Genomic DNA, 12,032 nt, shown 5'->3' with positions numbered 1-12,032 from the left:
GTAGTGGTTGTGGTTAAACAGGCAAAACAGCATTCTAAATTGTCAATTTTCTCTCTCTGCAATGCTTTCCAAACACGTTATGCTGATTATAGGAAGTAATTTCTGAGGCCTTGACTTCAACTATAATCAATCAATATTATGACAACATAACATTTTAAAGGAAGGCTTGCAGCAAAGTTTTTAAATTTCATTCATCAAACAAGTTCTGTGTTTCTATACTGCATATGCAAATCACAGACACAAGCCAAATAACAGTAAAAATGTTCCTTTCATTTGCTGCCCATATGTTCTGTCAGTGAATCGGTAGGACTGTGCCCAAATGTTCCTCTTATTGAGTCAAAATCCATTCTCTTTCAAATTAATGATTTGAAGAGCATTGGCTGCACCATGCAGCCTATGCATTTCACTTGTATGCATCGTTACTGCATGAGAAAAATAATTAGTCTCCATTCACATATACCACTTGTTGCTAGGAAGCTATTTTGCTATGGTGATCTTCCAAAATGCAATGGCACAAATTTAAACACCAGAATGGTGTGGATAAATCCAGATGCATGGATTATTCTCATGATCAGTATGTGATGAACAAGGAAGCAATCAGATGAAAAGGAAAATACATGTGGTCAATCTTGGCAGCATGTCTCTGTTGTGATAGTGGGGGCTTCTATTACTGCTAGTATTGTGTGTTTGAGTGGTGTCTTTATCTCACTGTATGTCAAGACATTTTTGTCTTTTTTTGGTGACTCACTTGCACCAAATAATTTCCATTTCTTATTAATGAGTGACTCAGTGTCCTTAATTATCCTGCTGATGAAACAAGAGCAGCCTAATAGTTCCTCTCTTAAGTTCCTAGACTGTACCTGCCATTGTTCTAGCCAAGCTCAAGCAACACAAACATCTCGTTTTTGAAAGCTCAGTTTTAATAACCTAACTTATGTCTATAAGATAAATAGTACTAAAATAGACACATGACTTGACAATATTTTCTAGACTAACTTATAATTTATTTTAAACCTTCTTAGGCTTTTGAGTAACTTGGTCTAGCTTTGCAAATAAAGCACAGCTGATTTTGGAAGCTTTCTAATTTGAATCACTGACGTTTAGTATGGAAAGAAATATCCTAGATATGATTAGGTGTCTTCGCACCTGACCATACTCAAAAGCTGTTGTTACTTCTGCTAAGGTGTTTGAGAATTATATGTAACTTATCCTAGTACATGAGGAACCCTCATGTCCTAGTACATGAGGGCCAGCATCATTTCAAGGTTATGGGTCTGCTGTTGTCATTGAAACAAGCCAGTTTTAAAGAAATTATTCAGAGGTGTGCTGGTAATCTTTCTTCACTGACTCTAAGAGAACTGTGTTAGAACTTTGTGCTGTGGCAGTGAAAATAGAGTCATGCCTATAAAATATATTAGAAAACAATCATTCTGTTTGTTTTACTCTGTATTATGAGTGGAAGTATTTATCTGAACTTAGGTTTTTTTCCTTCCATGAATTAAGGATTTACACAGAAGCATCTTGTTTTGCAGTGTTCTCTTTCATTCCTATTGTACAGATGGCATTAAGGAAAAATTCAAAGGCAGGTTTAATTTGAAGAAATAGGGAAGCATGTGAAAAGTGGGGTGTGTGGAATATTCTATCTTTTGCAAGGCAAAGTCTGACTTGTTTGGTAGCAATAATTACTAGAATACTAGTGGCAGTAATGATTTGTCTCTTGTGTGACTACACTGAGGGCATTCTACTTTTTGTATTTATCCATACTATTCTTCACATTCCATGCAATTCTGCCCTTTCAGCGACTTTCTGTACATTTTGATCTGTCCTTGATGAATTGCTTTGCAGTTGACTTCAAATGGTCGACAGTTAATGAGACCAATGACCTCACACTCTTTAACATGTAGATTTGTCATTTGATGGATTGCCTGTCTGCTTTAGACAGCAAGAAAGAAACCATTAAAAATACACCATTCATTTGCTATTTATAATGTGCAGTGGAAGCTTTGTTGGAAGCGTAAGGTATGTTTTCTTATACTGAATAGTAAACTTACCTTTTAACACCCTGGCCACTTAGTAAAAAGACAATTTAAAGCCACCAAACAAAAGCAAATGTATGTAGATCAGGCCCAGAATAATTATGTATGAAGCCACACCTGCCATTTAAAATTTTGTCACACCTTGTTGCATGATTTTTGGGCCATGCAGTTGACTGAAATAACAGAGAATGACTATGTTTAACCCTTCATTTCTGATTCCATAGCTCAAGCAAGAAAGGGAAGCAACATTATCTCTTTTGTAACTCAAAGTATGTGGTGCAAGACATTCAAAGTTTCTCCCACCTTAATGTAGTACTTGATAAGAGCATTTTATACTTTACCAGAAACTGATCAAAGCGGCCATGATTTGATAGAGTAGAGTCAAGATTATAGGGACGTGGTGGCACTGTGGGCTAAACCGTAGAAGCCTCCGTGCTGCAGGGTCAGAAGACCAGCAGTCGTAAGATCGAATCCACGTGACAGAGTGAGCTCCCGTCGCTTGTCCCAGCTCCCGCCAGCCTAGCGGTTCGAAAGCATGTAAATGCAAGTAGATCAATAGGGACCACCTCGGTGGGAAGGTAACAGCGTTCCATGTCTAAGTCGCACTGGCCATGTGACAATGGAAGATTGTCTTCGGACAAAACGCTGGCTCTATGGCTTGGAAACGGGGATGAGCACTGCCCCCTAGAGTCAAACACGACTGGACAAAAATTGTCAAGGGGAACCTTTACCTTTACCTTTAGAGTCAAGATTAAAAAACCAAAACTGTCCATGCCCTTTGCTTCACTTATGACAGTGGGATTAGGAATATTTGGAAGAACAATGAATAATTTCTACTTTATCCCTGACTTTGAGCCATTATATTTATGGATGGATGGCATTTCTATACCACTTTTTATTCCAGAAATCAGAAAGTGTTTTGCAATACTGGTGTGTCAAAGTTCAGTAAACTCAAGTTATAGCGGTGATAAAATAATATAGAAATGTAGTAAAATAACCTGAAGTAACTGATTAGATTTTTGATCAGGAAAATATATGGGTGAACATTTTCAACTAGTGACAGAAATATCCTTCCTTGGGAACCTGTCTCATTCCAAAGGGGAGATATCTGAAAAGCAATGTGATTAATATAATATAGTATAATATAATATAATATAATATAATATAATATAATATAATATAATATAATATAATATAATATAATATAATATAATATAATAATGAATCTACAATTAAACTTCACTAGGCCCAAAATACTGCAAGTATCCCTCCTTCCAAATATGGATACCATGCTTGTCTATATGAAAGAAGCTGGGCTTTCAGATAATCGAGCACTTAATTGTTTAGGGCAGTGGTTCCCAACCTTGGATAACCCAGGTGTTCTTGGATTGCAGTTCCCAGAAGCCTTCACCACCACCTGTACTGGCTGGGGTTTCTGGGAATTGTAGTCCAAGAACACCTAGGTTACCCAAAATTGAGAACCACTGATTTAGGGCTTTATAGGTCAAGAAGAGCATCTTGAATCTGGATGGTATCTAATTGGCACCCAGAGCCCATTGCAAAAGATACAGCAAGAAGTGCGGTTCAGCCAGCTCATCTGCTTTAGAGGTACATGGCTTGCTCATTAGTCAGAAATAGAAGTATTCATCCCTCTTCCCTCTCTCACTAAGTTGCAAGCCTCTTTATTTAACTAGTTTCTTAAGAATAATAATCTCATAATAATCTTAAAACTGCAGAGCTGGAAGGGCCCCTGTGAATCTTAGATTTGAGTTTTCTTTTGGGGTTACAATTTCAGAAATAATTCTGGTCACACTTAGGACAAACAACAAGTGTGTTTCACATAGTTTGTTCTTAGCTGTGCAAATACAGCAAATGTATTTAAAAACAAAAATTTGCACAACTATGGCAGGTGAGGATTATGACAAAGAATAAACCTTTTGCTTCTTGCCCTTACTGTAAACGTTTTTTCCTGGCTACTGTTCCAACTGAAATCAGACAGCATTCCCCTCCCAGTACCTGTAGTTTGCATTGGAAGAAAACTTCCTGTTGACTTTATTGATAGTTTCCCTCTCATTGTGGAAATACAGACATTGGGCAGAATTCTGATTTCTACCACATGGGAGGTTGTTAAGCCTCCACCTTTCAGTCCATAGTCCTGATCCAGCTCTCCAATTATATAAATTTCATCCCAAAAGATAGAAATATGCATGCAAATAAGCTCTCTGCATGATTTTTTTTGCATTAGAATGTGTAAAATATTTAGCTTCTGTTAACTTTCCTTAGAACACATCATTTCTACTGATGTAGGGGAGAAATGCAGATTTTTAAATCATTTACATATGTAACATACAGCCCTGCTCTCACCTGTCCGTCACAGCTGGGCAGTGGAACATCAGCCAATGAGGGGACAGAGGGTGGTGCAGAAGGGGAGGAGCTGAAATATAAAAGGGTGTGTGTGAAGTGTGAGATAGAGGGAGAGATTGAGAGTTAGTGATTAGCATGTTAGTAGGCCTGTGAGCCAAATAATGAGGGAAGAGTCTGTGTGATTTAATGAATGAGAAACAGTGATTTACAACTTGATTAACTACCTGTGATTTACCCATTGTCTTTTGTTAAATCAATAAACAAGTTTTGTTTGGAAGAAACACTTGTCCTTTTTGGATATTGATTATAATTGGTGGCAGCAGTTGAAGAAGAAGAGTAGTGAGCACTCCTGGAGGCCTGAGTTGGCAGAGGCTTCAGAGTGGCCCGCTACAACATATGCACAGATTTCCTTCTACTGTACTAGATTGAAGCTGCTCAGCTTTGGGAGTTGCAGTATTGCAAGACCAGAGAGGCTAAATCTATTGCCAGCTACTAACAGCAGCTACTAGCAGGATTGCATTAAGACATGATGAAGCCGTAAAATGTCAAGTTTAAGATTTCATTGTCCCCAGAAGCTGTATTGTTGTAACAATTTTGTGAACTTGGAATTTAGTAATTTTGTTTGTGTTAAGAGTCTTCTCATCTGGAGCTGCAAACTAATTTGTATATCTAGTGTATAAATCTGCATTTTTGCCATGGCAGATACATGCTTCCGGATGTTAATGGGCCACACATGTTGACCCTAACCCTTGGATCTTTGGATCCCTGCACTTGGACCCTGGTGGGATGTATGCCTGCAGACTACACATTGTTTACTGCTGTGCTGTAGCGATTTTCTGAATTCTCTAAATAGCAGTAGCTGTGAAAAAATGCCAAGAGGGCTGTTGCCTTCATATCCTGCTGGTGGAGTTCCCAAGATATCTGTTTGGCCACTGGTAGCATGTTATACTGGATGAACCATTGATCTTCCGGTTCCACTTGGACGTGGCCTGTTAAGAATCTAATCTGCTGAGGCATCGTTGTTGCATTTTTACACTAAGCAAGTGAGTTAGGAGTAATTTCAGATCTCTTCATGCTTTGTAAATCTAAATATAATGATTTTAAATATTCTTACTGTATAGATGCTGGCTTGACACATACTTTTGCTAAGTCTGGCTCGTATCAGAGCCTTTCATCCTTTGCTTCCATGAGAAGTACAATCGCTTAAAATTAAAGTAAAACACAACAAAGTAATTAATCCTGTATGAATGTTCAAACATTTCTGTGACTCATTCCCTCCCTCCCTCAAGACTCAGCACTTCCTCTGTGTGTAATCCAAGGATCTTGGTAAAGTCTTTTTTTTGTCTGAAGAAACAGAATTTTCAAATAACTATGATTGTGCCATGATACTTCTACCTGAACCCTTTTAGATAACATGCAGCATTGTATTTGGTTCATTTATCTCTGATCGAAGAGCACAAGAGCACAGAAATGTCATTCAAGAAACACACTTCAGAGGCAGCCTGTGATAGTGAGATCAAGGAATGGTTCTGAAGAGGAGTGTATTCTGGAAAGCAAGAGACTTGTATTAATAGTAAAAACCACTGTGTCTCCAAAATAAACAAAGTGAGCAAATAGAGGAATCTGAAAATACATCATAACACACACACTCATACTATGAAGCTTTGAAAGTATCTGTTTCTAAGTAAGTGGTCAAGATTTGTTGCTGAGCCATATTGTTACTTCTTTTTGAATGTTTCCAATTAACTCTCTCCCCATGTATTTTAGCATAGTAGGTTACAACTAGTGTAGTCCCATTTCAATCATTGGAACTTACGGAGTTGACTTACGAAATACCCACCAGTGATTCAGTGGGCCCACTCAGACTGGCTATGTTAAGCAATAGGATTTCAGCCACTGAAATTCCGATTTCCAATTCATGAGAATACCTTTATTAGACCAATAAAAGGGGGACAACACCAAAAAGGGTAGCCAAAAACTTCACTTTCTTTTGAAGGAGCCCAAAGTGACAGGTAAAAGATACTTTGTTTCCCTGCATAGTGTATCATTCTCAGTAGTGGGAGGGGAAATACAGAGAAGAACCTGGGTAGTAGAACTTAATGATTGGACAGCTATATAGAGAGAAAGAGAGAGAAGCACTCCCTCACATATGGGAGTCCCAAGTTGTTGAGGGCTTAGCAAGGCATCACCTACACTTTGAAATCAGACTGGCAGCCAGTGCATTTCTTTCAAAACTTGACATTTGAGTTCCTGTTGATGCATCTTGTGCTCTCTGCATTATCTGAGTTATCTTCATAAACAGCCCCACCTAGAATACATTGCAGAGATTGGTCCTGGAGTTCTCCCAAACTACATATCTCTTCCTTTGAAGAGAACACAACCCCATCCCATATAGATTGCCTACCTAGCTCCTGGGTGGAAAGTAGCGAACGACAATGCTTCCATTATGTTAGGGTTTAGCATCATTTCACTAGCCCCCCATCCAACCCATCATGGCATCCAGACAACAGTCCAGCAGCTGCAATGTCATCTGCAAAGATACGTAGAATTGTGTTATCAGCATACTGGTGACACCCAGCTCCCACAGTTCTAATGAAGATGGCACAGGATATTGTCATTGAAAGCTTGGACTTTTAAAATTAAAAATATGTATTGACATGACTGGAAACCTGTGAGTTGTTCATACAAAGTGTTTGTCGTGAAAGACAGATCTCTAATTTCTAATGATCTTTTCCAATGGCTTCGTATAAATACAAAACAGAATGGGAGATGGAATGGATCCTACAGCTTATTTGTCATTGCCTGAATAGAAGGACCTCAGAAACATTCTCTAGAATTGGTTCCATAGGTATTAATGGAATAACTGGCACAGTAGTCCTTACTCCAATTCCATAGAACAGATACAAGAATATGCTATGCTCCATGGTACCAAAAACTTCCAAGAGAGGGATCAAGAGGCTTGCACTCCCCCTGTCTTTGCCCTGGATCAGGGCATCAGTCATGTCGATAAACATTATTTTTGTACCAAACTCCAGTCTGCAACCAGACCAGATAAACTGTTTTCTACAAGAACTTCTGAAGGTATTCAGCCATCAGATGCTCAAGCATCTTGCCCCCAAATGTGAGACCATGCCACTTGCTCATAGCTTGAATTGAAACACCTCTTCTATTCAGATTCCTGAATACTCTGGGGGCAAAGCATTTTAATTGCCCCCCCCCCGTGCTGTCAAACCAGACTTCATAAGGTAATGATCTCATTGTCATAATGGAACTATTCCCCATGCCTTGGGGGAAAATGCTAGTGGACATCTCCTGACAGCTTCAGTGTGAATGTTGAAATCCCCACGAACTAGAGTCCTTATGGTATCCAATATCACCTCTAAAGCCAACTCAGGCCAGTGAGGTGGATGAACACTGGCAGCAAGCCTGTTTGGATTCTTCAGCCCAGCACAAGCTACAAACTCTCAAAACTGATACTAGGTAGATGTGCTTCCTTGTGAGAGTAATGGAATCCTTATGGGTGACAGCCATTCCTCCCCCACTAGCCCTTTAATCTGGGTTGACGCTGCACCAAGTGTCCAGGAGGACAAATCTGGAGAGGACACCCCACACAGGACTCAGTGATACATACAGTTGCCCCTTCATCCACAATCAACTGATAGATGGTGGCTGTTTCATTATGGACCAATCTATTATTAAATAGTAGCACCAAGTCAGGGTGACAGAGGGTTGCCCTTTATCTTGGAAGAGGTTGGAAGGATGAAAACAGAGATTGGAATTCAAGGATCGATCTCACCTCACCCACCATGCTATACCTCCATCTGCCTGATATAACACTTGTAGGGGCATCCTTTTCAGCATCACTTCCCTGAGATTTTCAGAAGCATATACAAGTTTGGTGCACAGTAGAATCAATGACATACAAGTCCCATATCAGTTTCAGAGGGAAGCCTCTTAAAACTATATGCCATATAGCTGGGAGAATCTAATTTTTCTCACTCATTGGTAACCAGTTCAAGGATGTTATTTAGCAAGGCATTTAACCAGTCTCCCCCTAACATACACATACAGTGGTGCCTCGCGGGATGAAAAACCCACAAGATGATTGTTTTTTGCAATCGCTATGGTGCCTTGCAAGACGGTTTCTTCTATGGCCATGCTTTGCAAGATGTTTTTCCCCCAAGGCCGATGCCTTGCAAGACGAATAAATTTCATTCATTTTGCGAGGTTCCCATAGGGAACCTCGCAAGACAGCAATTCTCATGGAACGAATTACATTCGTCTTGTGAGGCACCACTGTATTCACCTTTGTGCTTAGCTTTCACCAAAATATTTCATAACGTTATCCGAACCCTGCCTCTCCAGCACTCTCAGCCTATGCTCTCACTGTGGGTGATTTCACAGGAACTGAGTACACAATTGTTCTACAACCTTTAAAAAGTGTTCCCCATTCCCCTATCCCTCTCTGAAAAATTGATCCAAAGTGGTGTTATGCCTTCAAAGGCAGCAGACTTTGCTCAATATACCCTCAGCCAACTAATCAGATGACTGTCACGGGGATATTCTGCTCCTTCCAGGAACCTAGTATCTTGAAACATGTGACTGTCACATTCCCGCTGGTCCCTTGGTTGTTTCACCAAGCAAAGGGCACAAGTCACGTGTCATGTCACTGCCACCATCACTCTATCCACTAAACCACACTGGATATCCTCTAACATGGAAGTATGGTTTTAAATGGATGTTAGAAAGAAAATGGGATTTATATTTGGGGCCTGTACATCCTACAATGGCATCTCATTGTACCTGGGATCAACGCCCTTAATTATTAGGGTGCATTCTATGTCCCTCCCACTTACTAGACCTTCATCTCTACTGCTTATATAAATAGAAAAATGAAGGGTAATTCTTGAAAATTATGAAAACAAATCTTTCTGTTTCAAGTTGCTAGTTTAAATTTGTGTTTGTGTGTGTTTAGTCGTTTAGTCGTGTCCGACTCTTCGTGACCCCATGGACCAGGTCGTCCCCTTCTCCTCTTGCCATCACACTTTCCCAACATCAGGGTCTTTTCCAGGGAGTCTTTTCTTCTCATTAGATGGCCAAAGTACTGGAGCCTCAGCTTCAGGATCTGTCCTTCCAGTGAGCACTCAGGGTTGATTTCCTTTAGAACTGATAGGTTTGTTCTCCTTGCAGTCCAGGGGATTCTCAAGAGCCTCCTCCAGCACCACAATTCAAAGGCATCAATTCTTCGGCGGTCTGCTTTCTTTATGGTCCAGCTCTCACTTCCATACATCACGACAGGAAAAACCATAGCTTTGACTATTCGGACTTTTGTTGGCAAGGTGATGTCTCTGCTTTTCAAGATGCTGTCCAGATTTGTCATCGCTTTCCTCCCAAGAAGAAGGCGCCTTTTAATTTCAGGGCTGCTGTCTCCATCTGCAGTGATCATGGAGCCCAGGAAGATAAAATTTGACACTGCCTCCATATCTTCCCCTTCTATTTCCCAGGAGGTGATGGGACCAGTGGCCATGATCTTAGTTTTTTTGATGTTGAGTTTCAGACCGTTTTTTGCACTCTCCTCTTTCACTCTCATTACAAGGTTCTTTAATTCCTCCTCACTTTCTGCCATCAGAGTGGTATCATCTGCATATCGGAGGTTGTTGATATTTCTTCCGGCAATCTTAATTCCGGCTTGGGTTTCGTCCAGTCCAGCCTTCCGCATGATGTATTCTGCATATAAGTTAAATAAGCTGGGGGACAATATACAGCCTTGCCGTACTCCTTTCCCAATTTTGAACCACTCAGTTGTTCCATGACCAGTTCTAACTGTTGCTTCCTGTCCCACATATAGGTTTCTCAGGAGACAGATAAAGTGGTCAGGCACTCCCATTTCTTTAAGAACTTGCCATAGTTTGCTGTGGTCCACACAGTCAAAGGCTTTCGCATAGTCAATGAAGCAGAAGTAGATATTTTTCTGGAACTCTCTGGCTTTCTCCATAATCCAGCGCAAGTTAGCAATTTGGTCTCGAGTTCCTCTGCCTCTTCGGAATCCAGCTTGTACTTCTGGAAGTTCTCGGTCCACATACTGCTGAAGCCTACCTTGTAGGATTTTGAGCATAACCTTGCTAGCGTGCGAAATGAGTGCAATTGTACGGTAGTTGGAGCATTCTTTGGCACTGCCTTTCTTTGGGATTGGGATGTAGACTGATCTTTTCCAATCCTCTGGCCACTGTTGAGTTTTCCAAACTTGCTGGCATATTGAATGTAGCACCTTAACAGCATCATCTTTCAAGATTTTAAATAGTTCAACTGGAATGCCATCACCTCCACTGGCCTTGTTGTTAGCCAGGCTTTCTAAGGCCCACTTGACTTCGCTCTCCAGGATGTCTGGCTCAAGGTCAGCAACTACATTGTCTGGGTTGTCCGGGATATCCACATCTTTCTGATATAATTCCTCCGTGTATTCTTGCCACCTCTTCTTGACGTCTTCTGCTTCTGTTAGGTCCCTCCCATTTTTGTCTTTTATCATGTTCATCTTTGCGCAAAATGTTCCTCTAATATGTCCAATTTTCCTGAACAGATCTCTGGTCTTTCCTTTTCTGTTATCTTCCTCTATTTCTTTGCATTGTTCATTTAAGAAGGCCCTCTTGTCTCTCCTTGCTATTCTTTGGAAGTCTGAATTCAAGTTTCTGTAACTTTCCCTATCTCCCTTGCATTTTGCTTCCCTTCTCCTCTCTGCTATTTCTAAGGCCTCGTTGGACAGCCACTTTGCTTTCTTGCATTTCCTTTTCTTTGGGATGGTTTTCGTTGCTGCCTCCTGGACAATGTTACGAGCCTCTATCCAAAGTTCTTCAGGCACTCTGTCCACCAAATCTAGTTCCTTAAATCTGTTCTTTACTTCCACTGTGTATTCATAAGGGATTTGGTTTAGATTATACCTGAGTGGCCCAGTGGTTTTTCCTAATCTCTTCAGTCTAAGCTTGAATTTTGCTATGAGAAGCTGATGATCAGAACCGCAGTCAGCTCCAGGTCTTGTTTTTGCTGACTGTATAGAGCTTCTCCATCTTTGGCTGCAGAGAATATAATCAATCTGATTTCGATATTGCCCATTAAATTTACAGATTTACTTCTCCTGTTTTAGAAGCAGGCCTGCTCCAGCAAGCTAATTATTTGCAATGTATCATATTGTGTTATTTTAAAAATGCTTCTGGTTACCTCCAGCAAATCCCACAACATCTGGACAGTCCATAAATATTTCAAACATGATCTACCACCACCTCTCAAATTTTTTCTCATTTTAATGGAATCATAGTATGTTCCCTTCCTCTCTCTCCATGGTTGTGTCCTGTGAATCTGATTAAATGGACTTTAAACCCTCTCCCCCAAAAACTGATGCCATAATAAATGTGTTGTGAACATGTGACATGACTCTTTCTTTCTAAAGTATGCAACTTTGCAAGAAAGTTCACAGTGAATAATGTGTTGGCATTTCAGATGCAAAAAGCCACAGTGTAAAATCATTGATCAAACATTGCCATGTACATTTCCGGGTAAGTCTAGAAAAAAACTTCTACACAACTTCTGTGCAACTTCTACTTGGTACAGCATCTCTTTGCCAACAGCATAAGCCAAATG

The sequence above is a fragment of the Pogona vitticeps genome, chromosome 3, assembly GCF_051106095.1.
Source record: "Pogona vitticeps strain Pit_001003342236 chromosome 3, PviZW2.1, whole genome shotgun sequence".
In the NCBI taxonomy this organism is placed as follows: domain Eukaryota; kingdom Metazoa; phylum Chordata; class Lepidosauria; order Squamata; family Agamidae; genus Pogona; species Pogona vitticeps.
The sequence above is the reverse complement of the archived record's forward strand: the minus strand, read 5'-3'. Positions refer to the sequence as shown.